This window comes from Macaca thibetana, chromosome 13 (assembly GCF_024542745.1).
Source record: "Macaca thibetana thibetana isolate TM-01 chromosome 13, ASM2454274v1, whole genome shotgun sequence".
Classification (NCBI taxonomy): domain Eukaryota; kingdom Metazoa; phylum Chordata; class Mammalia; order Primates; family Cercopithecidae; genus Macaca; species Macaca thibetana.
This window is the reverse complement of record NC_065590.1, coordinates 35,243,201-35,263,847: the sequence shown is the minus strand read 5'-3', so window position 1 is coordinate 35,263,847 and position 20,647 is coordinate 35,243,201. Positions and strand designations below refer to the sequence as shown.

General features: G+C 43.6%; 1 protein-coding gene across 1 annotated transcript in view; it reads right to left on the bottom strand.

Moving 5' to 3' along the window:
* PAIP2B (poly(A) binding protein interacting protein 2B) overlaps positions 1 to 4,237 on the bottom strand; it is a 577,567-nt gene extending 573,330 nt beyond the window's left edge. Inside the window, exon 1 of the mRNA XM_050754561.1 lies at positions 4,226 to 4,237. The gene's annotated coding sequence lies outside the window, so the exon portion shown is untranslated. The remainder of the gene's footprint in view (positions 1 to 4,225) is intronic.
* Between the last annotated feature and the right edge of the window lie 16,410 nt (positions 4,238 to 20,647).

The window sequence follows — 20,647 nt, the reverse complement described above, 5'->3', positions numbered from 1 at the left end:
CTCAAGGTCTCTCATAAGGCTGTCATCAAGGGTTGTAGTCTCATCTGAAGGCTCTGTTAGCAGAAGATCTGCTTCCACACTCATTCATGTGGTTGGCAGGATTCACTTCCTCACTGGCTGTTGGTTGTGAGCCTCTCCAGAAGACAGCTCACAAACGGCAGGGGTCTTCCCTTGAGCAAGACAGAATGCCCAAGTTGGAAGTCAATCTTTTTGTAACCTAAACTTGAAAGTGACATCCCATCACTTTTATCATATTCTATTTGTTAGAGATGAATCAGTAGGCCAAGTCTACACTCAAGGGGAGGGGATTATATAAGAACTTGAATACCAGGAGGTGGAAATCACTGGTAGCTCCTATAATAGATAGGAGATAGGTAGGTAGGTAGGTAGATAGATAGATAGATAGATAGATAGATAGATAGATAGACAGATGATAGATGGATAGACAGATAATAGAGAGAGATGATAGAGACAGATAAATGATATAGGTAGATAGATAGATGATATAGACAGATAGACATACACAGATTTCTCAACTCTGTGTACTGAAACATCCTAATAGCACTGAGCACACATAATGCCCAAATCTTTGTTTTTAAGTACCTTTATCCATTAAAAGGAACCAGGGCTTTTGAAGGAATGGTGGATTCCAGGACTGGGGCAGAAAAAGTACACAGTGAGCCTGGAACATCATGTTGTGCCAGAAAGTAAAGAAGTGCTCAGAGAATGATGAGTCCAGGTCAAACGGACATAGAAACCAGATTGAAGTCACTCCCACAGCCAAATCAGGGATAACTTGACATGATACTTAAGAATAGTAACTGATTTTTTTTTAACCATTGAATAAAATAGGAATCCCTGAGTCCATGCGGATATAGATAAATAAATGAACATATAAATGGGAAAAAGAGAGAAATCTGTCCTTGAGAGTAGAATGCCAACTATACAGAAGGGGTGATAGATTTAGAAAATCACCATTTGACAACCCTCACAGTAATATGACTCAGCCAAGAAACATCAATGGATGCTAAAACTGTGGATGAGGAATGAGATAGTTACATAAATCTCAAAGCACCTCCTACAAAGTACTTATTGATTACAAAGGGAAAAAGAGTCACTCGACAGTGGAAGGCAGTCCTTTAATTAAGTGATCGAGGTCAAATTGAAATTATGTGACCCCCGATAGGATGCATTGAGAAGCATGTGATACAGAACTTGTATCTGATCATTAGGAGGCATCAGGCAAGTCAAATCTTCAAAAGTATAAGGTTAAGAGAGTCAAGAAAAGACTGAAGAATCAGTCTTACTGGATTAGATCTGCTTGCTATTGATATTATTGAGACAACTGGCAAAACTTGAATGAAGTCAGTGGATTAGATGGTAGTAACGTATTCATATTATTTTCTCTATTCTAATGGTCATGTTGTGATTCTGTGGAAAGATGTCCTTGTTTTAAGAAAATACACATTCAAATATTGGGGCGTATGGAGACATCCTATTAGCAAATTGCTCTGAAATGGTTAAGGAGGAAAAGTTATTTGTACTGTTCTTATAAACTTTCAGTTTGAAATTATTTCTACATAAAAAGAGATAAAGAAAGGATACAAAACTCAACGAGGTGTGTGATCCTGACTATGTCAACAAAAACTTGCAATAAAGAAAGAATAAGTGAAAGTTATCCTATTCATCAAATTGTATGTAGTGTTTTCTCCTAACTTTTAATTCTCCTCTATAGGGATGGATGCCTCTCTCCTTCACTGTGCTGTGTGTCTGTGGCTGCCATCTCTTTCCTCTTTGATTTGCCCTGCTAGAGGCAGTTTTATAATGACTAACAGCATGGGTTCTGGTGGTGGACAGATCTGAGATACAACATTTAACTTCCAAAGCCTCAGTTTTCCCATCTGTGCAACAGGATTAACTATACTTCCTACCTTATGAGGCAACTGTGAGAACTGAATGGGCCAACGTTAAAGTTCTTATCATGTGTGATGGTTAATTTTCTGAACCAACTTGACTGGGCCATGGGATGCCCAGATATCGTTTAAATAGTATTTCTGGGTGTGCCTAATGTGGGTGTTTCCAGAAGAGACTAGCATTTGAATTGGTGGACAGAGCAAAGCAAATGACCCTCTCCAGTGTGAGTGGGCAGCGTTTGATGTATTGAGGGCCTGAATAGAATAAAAGGTGGAAGAAGGATCAACTCACTCTCTGCCCAAAAAGTTGAGCTGGGACATTGATCTTCTCCTGCCCTTAATGCCCCTGGTTCTCAGTCCATCAGACAGACTGGAATCTACAGCATTGGCTCTCTGGCTTTCAGGCCTTGAAACTATACCACCAGCTTTCTTTGCCTCCAGCATGCAGACAGCAAATTCTGTGACTTCTCAGCCTCCATAATTATGTGAGCCAATTCTCTTTTTTTTTTCAATACGGGGTCTCACTCTGTCACCCAGACTGCGGTGGCCCAATCTCAGCTCACTGCAGCTTCGGACTCCTGGACTCAAACAATCCTCCCATCTCAGTCTCCTCAGTAGCTGGGACTACAGGTGCCTGCCGCTACATTCAGCTAATTAATTTTTTTTTTTTTTTTTTGGTCAAAACAAAGTCTCATTATATTGCCCAGGCTGGTCTTAAACTCCTGGGCTCAAGGGATCCCCCTGCCTCAGCCTCCCCAAGTGCTAGGGTTACAAGCATTAGCCCCCACATCCAGGGTGAGCCAATTCTTTAAAATAAATCTCTCTTTCTCTCTCTCTTTCTCTCTCTCTCGCTCTCTCTCTCTTTCCCTCTCTCTCTCTCTCTCTCTCTCTTGCTGTCTCTCTTGTCTATTAGTTCTGTTTCTCTGGAGAATCCTGACTAATACATAATAGTACCTGACTGTTAGTTGAATGCCCAATAAATACTGTAATTATTATCCTAATTATAGTCTTTTCAAAGACCCAACTCTTAGATTTCTCAGATCCATAGTTTTTATTTTTATCATCATCTAATTTATTATCTTCAAATCTTTCTTCTAACTTTTCATAGTTTTGTGGACTTTGCCCTTTTACTTGCTTTTTTGAGTTGAGAACTTAGTTCATTTAATTTCTTCCTTCTGTTTAATGAGAAAAACATAAAAACTCTCTATATTTTGCTCTTTAGAGCTTTGTATGTTCTCTTTGCTGTGGCTCTCATTGTTTCCTAATTCATTAGTTGCAGTCTTCATTTCCTCTTTGACTCTAGGGCTGTTAAAAGATTTTACACCCCTCTAGAGTGGCTTCAGTTTGTTTCTTTGTTTTTCCTTTTGTTTTTAAAGTGTAGTTTTGCTGCATTGTGGTTTGAGTTTGTGCATTGTACTATTTCTGCTTTTTAGATTTTAATGAGATTTTCCTTGTGGCCTAAGATATGATCAAATTTTGTAATTGTTTCTTGGTCATTTGAAATGAATATGTATTCTCTGTTTCTAGGAACACATTTTGATATAGATCTATGAAGCCAAAGTTTAATAATAATTTTTAATCATTCTATCTTCTTCCTGAAATGCCAGTCTACCTGATTTCTCAGAAATGGCGAGCATATTTGGTGTTCTTTTATGGCTGTGATTTTATTCAATTTCTCTTTAATACTTAACCTTTTTGTACTTGTACATTTGATGCTTTATTCAGCACACACAGATTCATGGATCTTATATTCTCATCTAGTTTGCATCACTTACCAATATCGTTTGCAAGGGTTTTTTTTGTTGTGAATTATACTGTCTGATATTAATATTGCTTTCTTTTTGTTTGCACTTGGGTACAGGATACCTAGTAGATTGTTCACTCTTTCCCAGAAAGTGGTCTACTTTATAGGAAGCCATGTAAGACCCTGATTCAAGTCATGCTTGTTTGCCCCAGAGATGGGCATGTGACCATGCTGGGCCAATCAGATACTCCCTGAGTGGTGGGAATTGGGACCAACGGGCTACACTTCATTTTGCTGTTGTCTAGATTTGAGGGGATACACACTTGGGGCTGCCTGTGCTATGGCCATCTTCCTCCAGGGAAAGATGGAAAGCAGAGAACATGGATTGTTGCAAATGTGGAAAATGAAGGAGATGCACAAGAAACCCCGGGATGAGAGATGGGAAAGACTCCTAACAGCATGGAATTCCCTGTGTCATTCCAGTTCTGAGCCTCTAGAGCCAGAGAATTTCATCATTCATCTCATGATAATGCTCTCTGTTCTTCATTCTTCCCTCTGTTCTTCATACTCCCCCCACCATGTTCCTATCTCAAGTTTACCTTGCAAATTTTTTCATACAGTCATGCATCACTTAATGATGGGGTTACATTCTGAGAAATACATCTCTAGGCAATTTTGTCATTGTGTGAACATCATAGAGTGTCCTTACACAAATCTAGATGGTATAGCCTACTAAACACCTAGGCTAGATGGTATGGTCTGTTGCTCCTAGGGTACAAATCTGTACAGCATGCTATATGCTGAATACTGTAGGCAATTGTAGCACAGTGGTAAGTATTTGTGCATCTAAACATAGAAAAGGTACAGTGAAAATATGGTATTAAAATCTGATGGGACCACCATTGCATATGTGGTCCTTCACTGGCTAAAATGTGGTGATGTGGCACATGACTGTGTTTAGAAATTAGGAAATTACACTTTCCATTTTTATTCTACTACTTCTTCCCTTAAACACACACACACAGTACATATATATATAAATATATCTATGTGTATATATGTACGTGTGTATATATATATGTACATATATATGTATGTGTATATATATAGGAAATTATGGTTTCTATTTTTAGTCTACTACTTCTTTCCCTAAACACACACACACTACATATATATGTATGTGTATATATGTGTATATATATGTATGTGTGTGTATATGTATATATACACACATACAAAAAGTGTATATGCGCACATATACACATATACACATACACGTATGCACATGCACACATATACACATACACATATGCATATGCACACATATACATATACACATATGCATATACATATATACACATACATATATGTAGTGTGTGTTTAATGGAAGAAGTAGTATATATGTATGTATGTCTATATATGTATATATGTCTATATATACACTGTACATTGTTTCTTCATCAACTTCAAAAAGAATATGGTATGTATTTATTTCCCCTGTGTAGGATAATTTCATGCTTTTTAATTGCCTCCCCACTTCTACCTCCCATTTTTTCTTGATATAATGACATTTTAGATTAAAATTATTATTATGAGTTTGTTTCTTACACTTAATGTGTCTTCTTTTTCAGTAATTGTTTTAGACATTTCTATTACTTTCAAAATCATGTTAATATCGATTTTAATAAGTTCACTCTATTATGTATCTAATTTCTACTAATTTTTTCATTTTTTCTCGCTTAGCTGGAACACGGCTTTGAAAAAATTTTCCTGGTTGATTGAGGGAGTGAGATACATTCTAAATGCTTACATGCTTCAAAATGTCTTACTTGCTATCACAAATGAATTATAACCTTCCTATTTCAGTTGCAGTCTTTTCCCCTTGGAACTTTGTAGATATTATTCTATTTATCATATTTCTTTTTCTATTTAGGATTGTAGAGGAGAAGTCTGATTCCAGTTCAATTCTCTTCACCCTGATATGTAACCCACCACCCTCCTCCCACCCCACAAATACAAAAGGATTTTAAAATTTATCTGTGACATCCTAAACTTTCACCAGGAGATATTTAAGCATGGCCCCTCTTTCATTAATAATACTTGGTTTTTCACAGGAACTTTTGTTTCTGTGGTTAAATATATTGTCATCTCTCATGTTTCCCCCTTGATCCATCTGCTCCTCTTTCTCCTTCAGGAATGGCAATGAAGTTGTTTTAAAATACAGGTTTTATTATTATTCAGGTGTAGTGAAGCCAACAGATCAGGACACAACCACCACTGAAAAGATGGTTTATTACTCACAGTCCCAAGACGAGAAGGCATAACACGCCATGGGTGTGAGTGGGAGGGACACTGGGAAGCACCAGGGTCAGTCAGGAGGCAGAGGGAGTGGGAAAAATGTGGGCAAGAGCCTTTACTGTAGTTTCTGTGGGAAGGAATGGGTGAAGCAGGGTGGGCATGCTTAGGATTAGCTAGTTTGAATAATTGGAATAATGCTGAATAATTGAATAATTTCAGCAGCTCTGGGACATAGAGGCTGTTCCTAGATGCCTGATAGCTGGTTCTGGGGTGATTAGGGTGGATGGATAGTGACCCAGAGTGTGAGAGACCTGTGAGAGCTCTATAAAGGAGACGGTTAGGATCTGGGCTCTGGATTCATTAGTATGCATTTGAAAGGCATGCTTGCAAGGAAGTTCTTTACTAGCTGTAGAAATTGACTAGGAAGAGATGTTCTCTCCAGGGTCAGCAAGGCCCCAGATTTTGAAGCCCCAGAAATACAGAAAATGAAAAGGCACGATGAATACAGAAGTAGTTATGAGAAGCCCCCTAAATAATTCTGCTGTATCTGTAGTTATATATGCTTGTTTCTGGTAATAATATGTTAAAGAAAAGATTATTATTATAACATATTATTTAGCTCTCCTTTTGCTTTTCATACTACCAAAGGCTTGTATACAGTCACGTACCTTATAACGACATTTCATTCAACAATGGACTACATATATGACAGTGGTACCATAAGATTATAATGGAGTTGAAGAACTCTATCACTTAATGACAGTGTAGCCATCATAACGTCATAGTGTAACACATTACTAACAAACATACTGTGCTGCCAGTCATATAAAATTACAGTATGCACAATTATGTTCAGTATATAATACTTGATAATGATAGTAAGTGACTATGTCACTAGTATATGGATTTGCTATACCATACTTTTTAATCATTATTTTAGAGTGTACTTTTTCTACTTATATGAAAAAGTTAACTGTAAAACAGCCTCAAGCAGGCCTTTCAGGAGGTATTCCAGAAGGAGGCATTGTTATCATAGGAGATGACAGCTCCATGCATGTTACTGTCCCTGTAGACCTTCCCGTGGGACAAGGTGCGGAGGTGGAAGACAGTGATATTGATGATCCTGACCCTGTGGAGGCCTAGGCTAATATGTGTGCTTATGTCTTAGTTTTTAACAAAAAGATTTAAAAAGTAAAGAAAAAATTTTTAAATAGGAAAAAGCTTATAGAATAAGGAAATAAATATTTTTCTGTAGAGCTGTACAATGTGTTTTAAGCTGAATGTGAAAAGTCAAAAAGTAAAAAATTAAAAAGCTTATAAAGTGAAAATAATTACAGTAATGTAAAATAATTTAAGGTAAATTTGATTGTAAGTTAAGTGTAGTCTAATCGTTTATGAAGTCTACAGTGGTGTACAGTAATGTCCTAGGCCTTCACATTCACCCACCACTCACTCACTGACTCACCCAGAGCAACTTCCAGTTCTGCAAGCTCCATTCATGGTAAGTGTCCTCTACAGGTGTACTATTTTTTATCTTTTCTACTAAATTTTTACTGTACCTGTTCTATGTTTAGATACACAAGTACATAACCATTGTGTTCCAACTGCATACAGTATTCAGTACAGTACCATGCTGTCCGGATTTGTAGCCTAGGAGCAATAGGCCATACCATACAGTCTAGTGTGTAGTAGGCTGTACCATCTAGATTGTGTACATACACACTATAATGTTTGCACAATGACAAAATTGCCTAATAATGCATTTCTCAGAATGTATCACCATCGTTAAATGGTACATAACTGTATTTCATTAGTTTTATGTATTTCCAAACAGCCACTTTTAAAAATTTTCAGCTTTTATTTTAGATATGGGGATACATGTGCAGATTTGTTACATAGGAATATTGTGTGATGCTGAGGTTTGGAGTATGGATCCCATCACCCTGATAGTAAGCATAGTACTTGATAGGTAGTTTTTAACCCACCCCACTCAGTCCACCCTCTAGCAGCCCACAGTCTATTGTTCCTGTATGTATGTCCATGTGTGCACAGTTCTTAGCTCCTACTTGTAAGTGAGAACATGCAGTATTTGGTTTCCTGTTCCTGTGTTAATTTGCTTAGGATTATGGCCTCCAGCCCCATCCATGTTGCTGCAAAGGACATGATTTCATTCTTTTTTTGTGGCTGCATAGTATTCCACAGTTATATTTACCACATTGTCTTTATCCAGTCTACCACTGGTGGGCACTGGGTTGATTCCATGTCTTTGCTATTGTGAGTAGTGCAGCAATGAACATAGAAGTACATGCATCTTTTTGGTAGAATGATTTATTTCTTTTGGGTATGTCCCCAGTAATGGGATTGCTGGGATAAATGGCAGCTCTGTTTTAAGTTGTTCAAAAACCATTTTTTATTTCATTATTCCTTTCCATTTTTTGTTTCTTTTTGTTTTATAATTTTTGGCTTTTGTCTATATTATTTCCTTTTTTCCCATTATTCTATTTTCAACTTCTTGAGTTGACTCTCTAATCCATTTATTTTAAACCTTTCTCAATTTCTAATAAGTATATTTAGGCCTAGCCGCATCTCTCTAGTTACAGCTTGACAAATTTTGATGTGACATGCTCTTCTGCTCTCATCTCTCATCATTGTTCAGTTCTAAAAGGTGCATAATTTTTATTGTGATTTCTTCTTTAACCTATAAATTATTTGGCAGTGGATTGTTTTGCTTGTTTGCTGTCAAATATACAGGGCTTTTTTTTTTTTTTTTTTTTTTTTTGGAATAGGGCCTCTGTTAATAGTTTGAGTTGTATTGTGTGGGGGTCAGAACACATGGTCTGTATCTGTATCATATTGATAAGACTTCTTTTGACAGACAGTGCAAGTCAAATATCATAAATGATCATATATACTTAAAAGGAGTATGTGCTTTCTATTGAGTGCAAAGTGCTCTATGGCTCCATTATATCAAATCTCTTGTGACTTTATTGTTTAAATCTTTTTATGATGTTAGAAATGTTTGACTGCGTGATCTGTTCATCTCTGAGAGAGCAACCTACTCTGATTGTGGATTTGTCCATTTCTTTTTTGATGCTATCAATTGCATAGTTTAAGTGCATTGTTAGTTGAATGATTATGCCATTACATTTAAAATAATTATTTAATTTATTTTTAATTATTTATTTGTTTATTTTAGTGACAGGGTCTACTCTGTGGCCTGGGCTATAGTGCAGGGTGCCATCATAGCTCACTGTAACATTGAACTTCTGGGCCTCAGCCTCCTGAGTAGTTGAGACTACAGGCAAGCACCACAGTGCCTGGCTAACTTTTATTTTATTTTGTTTTATTTTATTTGTAGAGATGGAGTCTTGCTATGTTGACCAAGCTCGTCTTGAACTCCTGGTCTCAAGCAATCCTTCCATCTCAGTCTTCCAAAGCACTAGGATTACAGGCATGAGCCACCCTGCCTTGCTGATTTTATTTTTTTATTTTTAAAGATGGAGGTCTTGCTATGTTGCCCAGGCTGGAGTGCAACGACTGTTTATAGATGCAATTATAGCTCACTGTAACCTCGAACTCCTGGGCTCAAGAAATTCTCCTGTCTTAGCCTCTTGAGTAACTGGGACTAAAGATGTGCACCACTGTGCTTGGCTGTTATACCAGTTTAATGGATTATTCTTTTTAAGACTAGAAAATGTTCTGCATTTCTATAAAATTAATGTTTTCTTCTTCTCATTAACATTTCACCAACCTCTATTTAGATAGCATTTTACATGTGTGTGTTTTGCATAACTTTATTTCCATCCTTCCTCTACCAATTTTAGATTTTTATCATGAGCAACATATAAAGGAATTAAAGGGGGTAAAGATCATTATGAAATTCTGTCTTTGAATAAAGATTTAACCCATTTATATCCATTTATTATGAGTTTAAATATATTTTCACTTACTTTGGCAATACTATTTTTGTTCTTATTCACCATGGGTTTTCTTTGTTTATTCATTTCCCCTTCATTCTTGCCTTCTGTTGAATTGACTTCATTATTTTTTTCCCTGTACATGTTTGTAAATTACACATCTGTTTGTTTCCTTTGTTGTGGATAATCTCGTTTGACGGTTCATTTTTTATGGAGGTATTCTCCTAAATGCCATTCTCTATAGGGTGGTTTTGCAGTTTCCGTAGCCCTAGCTCCCCAGGGCTTGGAGTTGTGAACTAGGTATCATGTGAACAGGTTTGTCTTGTGGTCTTCTCCATGTGGATGTAGTTCTGAACTTCATATCGACACAGGGAGCAATTTCTTTCTTAGGCCACTTCTCTATTTCTGGCCATGGACAAGCCGTACGTTTCCAGACACATGAGTAGGTGGGTGAGCAGAGTCAGCTGCCTCCCCTGGTGGGTGGGCTATGTGTTCATGGCTTCGCATAGGAGCCCAGTCTTGGCATAGCACACCAGCTCCTGCTTTGGTTTCCTCTGCCATTATTCACATGTGAAGATTTTCCTTTCTTTATTCTCTTTAACACAGTTACGTACATATATTCTAAATTAATGACATATCTGTCATTCCTATATGCTGGGATGAAGGGGTAGGGTTTGGGCACGTGCTCGCTCTGCCACCTTGGCCTGAAAGTCCCATATTATCAATTTACATACAAGTTAGGCTGGAGTTAAATGACTGATGCATGTTGTAATACTTTAGGATGAAATTCTTCATCCAGGCAGCTATCTTCCAGGAAGGAGGGGCCCTCTCTTCTTCAAGCAGTGCTAAAGGTGGCATCTTCTTGGTTCATCTTGTGCCTTTCTGGGTCTCTCTGGGCTCCGGAACAGCACCTGGCACTCCTCATGGCCTCTGCTCCTCATGTACACTGGCTTGGATGGAGAAGCCTGAGAGCTTCTGAAATATCCACGGCAACTTGAAGGTCAAAAAAGGGAACATAACAATGCAATAGCAGAAACAAAAGAGTGACAACAGAGATGGATGCGGTAAAACTAAGGGAGAGCTTTCCCAGGGCTGGGTTTGGAACTCTTCTGGACATCGAACAAATAGGTTCAGATGTTCACCCGAGATAGCACTGGGCAGGCTCCAGGGCTGCTGGCTGACAGGACTCCCAGCCCTGAGAGCCTCCTTCTTGCCTGCAGACTTTGTCACCAGTGTGCTGAGTACTTGGATGCTGCAGCTGACCAGGATTTTAGGGTCCTTGCCAAGCCCATTGCATGGTTTCCCCGATCCTCTGTTTTGTTCCCCTACCTCCTGTTTTGAATTAAGCAAATTTATTGATTGCTTGGGGAGGCTTATAGGAGGCTTTCTGCTTCTTGCTCCCTTGAAACAGCACACTAATACTAAACATCACTTATTAAGCACTTCTATGTACTACGTGTCAGACAGACCCTATGCTAAAGGCCATCTTGTTTCATCCTTTTTTCACCTTTAATTGGATGCTATCACGATGTGGAGACTGAGATTATCATTTTACAGATGAGGAAATTGAGGCCTACAGAATTTCAACCCCATGCCCAAGTGTACACATCTAGCCCATGGTAGAGTTGGGAATCAAACCTGAGTTTGTCTGATCTCAAGGGCTGGGCTGTTTCTTCCATACTCTTCTGCTAACAGATACAACAAGAGTCAAATGTGATGCTAATGGTAGCTTCCAAGCTAAGTTCTAAGTTGCTTCCCAGGTAGCTTTTTTTTTTTTTTTTTTTTTTTTTTTTTTTAATTGAGACAGAGTTTTGCTCTGTCACCCAGGCTAGAGTGCAGTGGCGTGATCTCGGCTCACTGCAACCTCCACCTCCCAGGTTCAAGTGATTCTCCTGCCTCAGCCTTCTGAGTAGCTGGGATTACAGGCATCTGCCACCATGCCCAGATAATTTTTTGTATCTTTAGTAGAAACGGGGTTTCACCATGTTAGCCAGGCTGGGCTTGAACTCCTGACTTTAGGTGATCCACCTGCCTTGGCCTCCCAAAGTGTTGAGATTACAGTTGTGAACCACCATGCCCAGCCCAAGGTAGCTTTCAAATCATTAATCTTGACTGGGGAAAGGGCAGCCAAGGAAATGGCACAGCACTTCTAAGATCTTCTGTGAGAAACTTATGCATTGTGTAGGAAGGATGATCTTTCATGCAGTTTTTGGGGAGTAGGCTGGTGCTGGGGAACTGGGAGGGGGAGATGGGCAGGGGAAGAATGAGTATAGGCTAGCCCTGCCTGAAGGGAAAGGGGAAAGTGGCGGGAACATGTCTGGGGGTCACTGCACCTGGAGACATCCCCCTATCCACACCAATCAGACAGCTGCCACTTAAGAGAAAAGTCTCTACTCCCCATCCTCTTCTCGTAAGTGTCCCTGCTGAGAACCAGATTCCAGGATCTCTCCCAGTTCAAATCCAGCCTCAGACCACCTTACCCAGAAGAGGTGGTTTTATAGTCTAACCACTTTCCCTTTAGTTGTCTTAGAAATCCAGGATGAAGCCGCATAGAGGGCTCTGTTTATGCTGGAGTAGGGAGGAGATGATCCTGGAGAAGGATTAATGCCCACACTTTTCACAGGGCTCAGACTCATTTACAGGGACTCCTTTCACGGTCCCATTGCCCAATGCCTGATGCTGCAATTTCTGTTCCTAGGGCTCATACCCACTGAGGATCCCATACACTATACACAATGTCTGCCTGGAGGAGGTTGTCTGTACCAGGGTGTCTGGGCACCAGTGCCCTGGGCCCGTCTGCCAAGATGCCCATCTGCAGCTGAGAGGCCTGAGGGTGATCCGGCCCCTCCCAAGGCCAGGCTCTGACTCCTTTTGTGTGAGGCTTGGGCAACTCCAGGTTCCAGGCTGGATCTGGACTGTGTGAGAGAGGACTTCTCTGGCCCAGCTCTCCCTGGCCTCAAATGGACCGCACCATCGTCCTGCAGTCTGAAAGCTCTCTCCTGCTCACAGCCCCTGGAATCCCCATCTCCCCTAGGCCCATTTCTCTCCATCCTGCTTGGTTTCTCTGAAACATGATGGCAACTGGTAAAAACTGGCTCCCTCTTCTTTCCCTTTGTTGAATGCTTCTGGGAACATCTAGAAGAACTCACCTGCTTCCACCTTCCAGAAAGAGCAGAGAGTCAGTCAGGATGGGATGAGCTGTACTGCAGCAACAAGCCGAACATCTTGATGGCTTAAAACAATGGAGATTTATTTCTAACTCATGCTTCCTGTCCACTGTGGGCTGGCTGGAGCCTGTTCCATGTTATCCTTATATAGGAACCAGGCTAATAGAGCAGGCTCTTTGGAACATATCTGGTGGCAGAGGGAAAGAGCTCTGGAGGGCTTTACACTGATAATGACAAGCTCCAGCCTGGAAGGGACACATACCACATGGACCAGGAAGTGTGTTCAGAAAGCAGAAGGCGGCAAAAGTCAACCACAAGATTTACCACATGGCTAAGCAAGGGCACATTTCTGGAAGGGTGAGGAGCTGGGTTTCATGTGGGTGGTCAGAGGTCAATAGGCAGCTGGGGAGATGTATTCCCCTTCATTCAACACTATTGACTTTGGAGCTGGACTTCCCTGGTTTAAGTTTACATTCTACCGCGAACTAGATGTGTGACGTCAGGCAAACTGCTTAGCTGCTATAAGTCTCAGCTTCCTCATCTATTAAATGGAAGCAGTACCATCCAGAGCGCCACAGCCAGGAAGTGCTGCTGCCAACGTTTCCAGCTACCTGGATCTGGATCCACAGCCCGTGTGTCTGCCAAAATCCTGTCTCCGCTGGCAAAAAAAATCCTGGCTTAGTAACACCCACATGGCACAAGATGGCAGTGTAATCTCTCCCTTATCCCACTTGCCTATTCTTCCCCTTCCATCCCAAGCCCCAGATTTCTCCCTGATCATTCTGGGCCCTCTGGAGCTTCCCCTCAACCCCAGCTCCTGCCTGGCTGGATGGCACAAAGCCTGCTCTCAGCGCCTCTAAAGTCATTTGCTGAGAACTGATGGTAGAGCACTTCAGACCATTGAGCCTAGGTTCTCACCAGCCCCTGCCTTGGGGGCTCAGACTCCTTCAGCCTCCAGAGTCGGCCAGGTTCCCAGACTCTCACTGCACTTGGGAGTGACCCTGCCACATGCGAGAGGCCCTGAACCCTGGGTGATGTCTTGAGCTCCAGGCTGTGACTGGGAGCATTCTGGGGAGCCCACTCTGTGGAAAAGAGAGAAGGGTTACAGAATCCCTCCAAACAAGGCAAAACAAAGCCATTTATCTTGGGACATTAGTCACTGAGCTGCTGACGCAGGCAAACATGCTGTACTCTTGGCAATCATCATTTACATTAAAACAGGATGATTTGTGGAGTTGGAGGCCCGGGACCCTTCCAGACTTCCCCACCCACCTCAGTGTGTCCCTGCAAGTGCCAGAGGGCTGGGGCTGTGGCTTCTTCCTTGGCGAAGAGAAACTGGCCTTAGTCTGGGTGTACAGGTGCCCGAAGTCCCAGCCCTATTTTCTTCCAGGTGCAAATCTTTCCAGGCTGTGGGACTGTAGGAGCTGCCTCAGCTTTCCAGAGCCATGCTCACTGGGGCCAGCCTCTCAGCCTGGGCTGGGTTCAGTGTCAGCATCACATTGTATGTGTGGTCTTTTTTTCTTGGCTGTTTAGTGTTTGGAAGGAAGGGTTTTCAAGCCTCCCATTTTCCCATATTCCAGAGGAAGATGATGAGAACAATGAACACTGTGTGTGTGTGTGTGTGTGTGTGTATATATATATATATATATATATATATATATAGTGTCTTCCTCCCTTTCTCTCTCTCTCCCTTCTTTCCCCACTCTCTCTCCATTCTCTCTCTGCACACACACACACACACACCTCTTACACAAATTGTTCCATATACGGATGAAATTGCACCTTTGAGAGCTCACACTCTCCCTGTCCAGGCTTAGGTGATATGGGATAGATAGCAGAGTCTTCCTTCTCAAGGTGACTTGTCATTTGGTCTGAAGCAAATCCCAGGTGACCGCCTCACTCACGTCACAAAGAGAGTGCCCAGGTTGTCTGTTGCTCTTCGGCCCTGGGTCTGTCCTAAGTGCTCCTGGCTATGGTACCCATCATGTCCCACTCTCAGCCTATATGCCCAAGGGTGCAGCACACAATGTTGTCTGTGCCAGTCAGAGGATAATATTCTCCAGGCCTCAGTGAGGGGTGCAGAGATGTATATTTGACTCAGTCAGAACCAATGAGCGCCAAGAAAACATTGCTGAATTTCTGTGAAAGTGAACCTCCAGCAAGAGAGAGAGAGAATGAGTGTGTAACTGGCACATAATTTCTTCTCTCTTGGTCAGTGTGCCAGAAAGTGGGTCTGGCATGGCTGCCCAGAGGGGAGAGCTGAAGGACCACCTTGCAGAGCTGAAAATACAGCAAACACCTAGAGAGGAACTGAGTCCCTGGTGATATCCTTTAGGTGGCTGGGTTGAGCTTCTCTGGATCAACCTGTCAAGTTTTGTTGGAGAGTTAACCTATTCCCTTTGTTTAAGTAAGTCTAGGGTGAACTCTGTGTCACATATGGCCACCACAGCCTTAACCAGTACAACAAGTAAGTGTGATCAGAGAGTATGGGAGACCTTGAAGTTCAGAGCTTTGCACAGGCTTCCCACGACTGAGAACACCATTGTCGCCTAGTAGAGCTCCATTCCTCTTCCAGGGCATTCAATAAGGAAGGAAGACTCTGCTGTCTATCCCGTATCACCTAAGGCTGGAAAGAGCATCAGCTCTCAATGGTGCAATTTCATCCTTGTATGGGACAACTGTGTGTGTGTTTGTGTGTGTGTGTGTGTGTGTGTGAGAGAGAGAGAGAGAGGGAGAGGAAGGGAGAGAAGGAGAGAGAGGAGAGAAAGGTGGGGGGAAAGAGGGAGAGATCAGAAAGCACTGTATGTATCTTCCAAGAAGATGTACTAAGCACCTCCTAGAAGTACCCAGGAGCATTCAACAAAGGGAAAAGACAGGGAGCTCATTTTTATCAGTCATACCATTATGTTTTAGAGAAGCCAGGCAGAGTAGGGAGAAATCACTCCCCATCCAAGTATTGCCTCTCTGTTTGGAAGTGTTCCGTATCTCTGGGACCTAGACTGTACCATGGGCATATTCTGGGCTGCATTTATTGGTTCATATCCATTCTTCACCCAAACACTGACCTGTCTTGCCTCTAGTTCCTGTGGCTTGGGGCACACAGTAGGTGGCATTCATGCGATAAATAATTGTTCTTCCGAACAGCTGCACTGGTGGAGAGGGGGATCAAGGAGTGGGGGGGAAGACAGAAGACCTTGGAGGAAGAACTTTAGCGTTCAGAAAAGAATGTATGAAGGCCTGAGCTAGGCAGTGGAAAAGAGGAGATTTGGGACAAGAAAAGAAATTGCTTTTAAAAATGAGAGGAAGAGACTTAGGCAGGAGGATCACTTGAGCCCAGATGTTTGAGGCTGCAGCGAGCTATAATTGTGCCACTGCACTCCAGCTTGGGTGGCAGAGAAATACCCCATCTTTAAAACAAAGAAATAAGTAAAACACAAATGAAAAACTTTAACTAAGGAGAAAAAGCTCTGTAAGCTGAAACTGAGAGTGGTTCGTGTTGCAGGTGGGAGGTGTGGTGGGTGGCATGGAAGTCGAAGGACAGAATAACAGGGAATGACTTCGAGTTGGGGTGGGTGGGGACAGGCAGATCTCCCATCCAGTCAAGGAGTCTGTGTTCCCCTGGCAGAACAGACAAACCAACAGGTGCTCCCTTAGCTCTGCCCGCAGCCGGTGCTGACGTGAGTCATCCAAAATGCTGGTGGTGAAGAGCGAGCACTCCTGGCTGGCGTTGGAAGGCATTCTTATACCTTAAGTGACAGAGGGCTGCTTGATGTCCCAGATATGACTCCAAACTGATAATGAACATTGGGCTAGGTGTGGGGAATTAGGGTGCCCTTCCATTCAGATCTAACCCCACCGAGCTCTTCTTTAGGGCTGATCTCATTTTGAGGATGCTTGGAAATAGCCCAAGAGGCACTGTCTTTTCTCTTTGGGGTATAAACTACCTGGACTTCCATACTGATTGCCACCAAGGATGGGTAGACAGCAGCGAAGGTCGGGTTTTGGGGGGCCAGGGTAGGGGCTGGTGTCGCAACCTGGAATAGAAAGCTGAGGCTTCCATCCCAGCAGGGAGCAGAAATGTAAATAGGGAACCAGGGGCGGGGGCAGAGGACAGTGGGGTGAGGAGGGCCGCCTCCGGAGGTTCTTGGGGATAATTCAGCTCTGCCACACCAGCCTGCTAGATGGAGACCTGAAGCCTCTGGTTGCCAGCAGGGGAAGCGGCTCCCTGTGTCCCTCTAGGCCAATCTGGCTCAGAGCCTGGGTGAGCTGAATCCGAGGTTCACAGGCTAATACAGCTATCCATGACCAGCTCAGGGGCAGACATTGGGGTGGTGGGGTGTGGTCTGCGTGGGAAGGGAGTCAAACTTTCAGCCTGGACCCTGGTTTGCACCCATCCATGGGGCAAATTCAGTCAGATTGGACTTTTACCCACCTGGGGCTGGGCCTTAGAATGAGTCAGCTGCCAGGCTGCAGCTGTCTGCCTAATTCCCATGACAGGGCCTCCTAACCTCTGTTCTCAGCCAGCCTCCATCCACTGTCTGCCCAATTATTTGCCATGCGACTCTTCTCTTGTGCCTGGACCACTCCTACCTCTGCTCCTTCCTTAGCCCCGACCCCAGCCCTTCCCAACAGCAGGGGCCAGAGCTGGGGGCCTGGTCACAAGTGGACCTTCCCTGAGCACTGCCCAGACTTTTCAGTGGCTTTCCCTTTCTCCCAGATGGGCCCTCATGATGTTGGCATGGGACTCCCAAGAGCTTTTGACTTGGATTGAAGAGGAATGCAGCTAAGTGAGGGAGCCTAGGGATGCTCCCGTCTCTCCAGCCCTGCCTTATCCCTGCATTTCCCCCTCTTCCTTTCTGCCCACCCGTCTCCAGATACAAATCTTCAGACATCTTATTTCACTTCTCTTGGTTATGTATGTAGGAGTGGGATGGCTGAGTCATACAGTAGGTATATGTTTAACTTTTGAACAAACTCATAAATAGTTTTCCAAAGTAGCTGTCCCATTTTACACTCCTTCCAGCAATCTATGAGAGTACTAGTTGTTCTACCTATTTGCAATACTTGGTATTGTAAATCTTTTTAGATGAGGGCTGGGGTCATGTGGGTTATAACAGCAACATTAAAGGGACAGAGTTGGAGGTGACAATACAGTTAGAGCAGGTAGATAAAGAAGAATGAGACTGAGATGGGGAATGGACAGTGTTGTTGGGGTCTCACCTCCATCAATTATCAGCCATGCAACCTTGCACGAGTAACTGAACTTTGTCAGGCCTTCATTTTCTCACCTGCAAACAGGGATGTAACATTTACCGCTGCTGAGATTAACTGAGGCAATGGACATAAACATATCTACACAGTGCCTGGCATCGGGGCTTCCGTTAGTCTTTGCATGAATTAGGTAAAAGTGTCCCTTTTTTGGGGTTGATACAGCCCTGGACGAGGGTGCTGGGATTGGCACAAACTGCATAGTTATCCACAGTGATTCTGTTTGGCCTGCAAGTTGTCAACCAAAGCACCCTGAACAGACCAAGTTGGAAGGAAGAGGTGAGCGTATCTGTCAGTGTGCCTGCTCTGCCCTCCCCACAGCCCTTCCCTTCTCTCTGGTGACTTCCCCTGTCCTCCACCACCTGCGGCCTTGGGTCTGTGAGAATGTGGGTGCCAATCTCTAGGTCAAATCTGCAAGCAGAAACTTCTTTGAAGTTTGGTATCTATACTGAATCATAAGAAATCCTGCTTAAATAGTCTGGTTCTCAGAAATAATTTAAGTGTCCTAGAGGCTGGGTGTGGTGGCCCATGCCTATAATCCCAATGCTTTGGGAGGCTGGGGTAGGAGGATTGCTCGAGGCCAGGAGTTGGAGACCAGCCTGGGAAACAGGGAGATCCCATCTCTACAAAAAATTAAAAAATTAGCCTGGTGTGGCGGCACACACTTGCGATTTCAGCTACAAGGGAGGCTGAGGCAGGAGGATTGCTTAAGTCCAGAAGTTCGAGGGTGCAGTGAGCTGTGATTGCACTAGTGCACTCCAGCCTGGGTGACGCAGCAGGAGACCTGACCCTGTCTCAAAAAAAAAACAAAAAAAAAAACAAAAAAAAAAACAAGTGTCACAGAGATGTGCTGAAGACAACAGCATTTATGGTAACTGGATTTGGTCTTTGTTTGAGGGGAGCCAGAGAGAGGCACAGAACCTTCGGGGGCCCCAGAGATATTGCAGAGTTCACGGTTTACAGCAGGCAGGTGCTGAGGGCCTGGAGACACATTTTCAGTACCCTAAGGTAAAGACTTTGGTCAGAAAAACATCCTCTTCCCAAGGCCAAAGTCCTTGCACTATCTATGGCACACACATGCAGAAGGCCAGGGCACCTTTGCCTCAGCTCAAAACGTACAACTTACTACAGGAACAGCTCAACCGAACCAGGCCCTTTGATTTATGTGTTTACATTCCCAAAGGGAACCTTTCTTTACCTGAGGGACTCTTGGCTGGATTCCTTTCATGATGAGAGCAGGACATGAAACTTTGTTTATGGAGAGGTAATACTCCAAGCTGGGGTGGAGTCCAGCCCTTAAAGTTTGGGGCTGGGCAGCCCTGATAACCACCAGGTGGGGAATTTTGCCTCCAAGCTTTCCATCCCTGTCCCTGATGTCTCAGCCTGGGCACCCAGCAGGACTCCCTGGTGTCAGCAACATGAATGACAGATGAATCATTCATTCCTGAGGTGCTCAGATGAGTCACTGGAGAAGCAGTGTCACCTTTCCAAAATTTAACTTTCCAGCAACTTCAGGAATTCAGCAGTCGTGTAGAGAGAGGGATGCCTGCAATTTGATTTTTGTCCCTTCCCACCACCTTTTTCACCTGCTTGATGGTGCAGGGTGGGGAGAAGGGCAGCACACTGCAAACGGCTTTTACCTGGGTGAAGATGAAGGAGAACTTTCTTGCTTATGGCCACCCAAAATAGATCCAAATGCACGGTTCTTTCTCTCTCCAGCAGAAGGCAGTGAGACTGGACTTTGGGGAGTACTGATCTGTAGAGGTAGCACATTGGAACGGCTCCCCTCGGTCTTCCAGGCTGAACCTTGTCAGGGTTGAGTACGTGGGTCAGATGCAGCTGGGGCCCCACTGGAGAAGGTGACAGCTGGTGGCAGAGGGCCGGACTACCCAGGGCTATGTCAGTGCTGGAAGGGGCAGCTGTGGCTAAGGGCTGGGCAGCGGTCCTGCCGGCTGGGACCCCACCACGCCTTTCTTCTGCCCTCCTGTGGTAGTGCCCCGACTGCTCCTCCGGAGTAGTGATGGCTCTGAAGGTGAAAGTCACCTTCTGTCTCTCTCCCAACTGCCTGCTGCTGGGGTGGGGAAGCGGGGGACGTAAATCCTTCCTCATCCCTGTCCCGCGGCACCTGCCTGCGCGGCCGCGGGGAGGAGGCTCCTTGGCTGTAAATCAGGGTCTCCCCCAGTGCCTGCCGGCCCTTCATCACGGTGCTTTACGGCGCTGACACCGGCCAGGATTTAGTGGGCCCAGCCAGGCTGAGGCCGCCTCCTCCCCTTGAAATTAAGGCCACCCATAAATCCTGGAGATGCCCATTTGCATATCCATCTGCATACATTTGCCCCT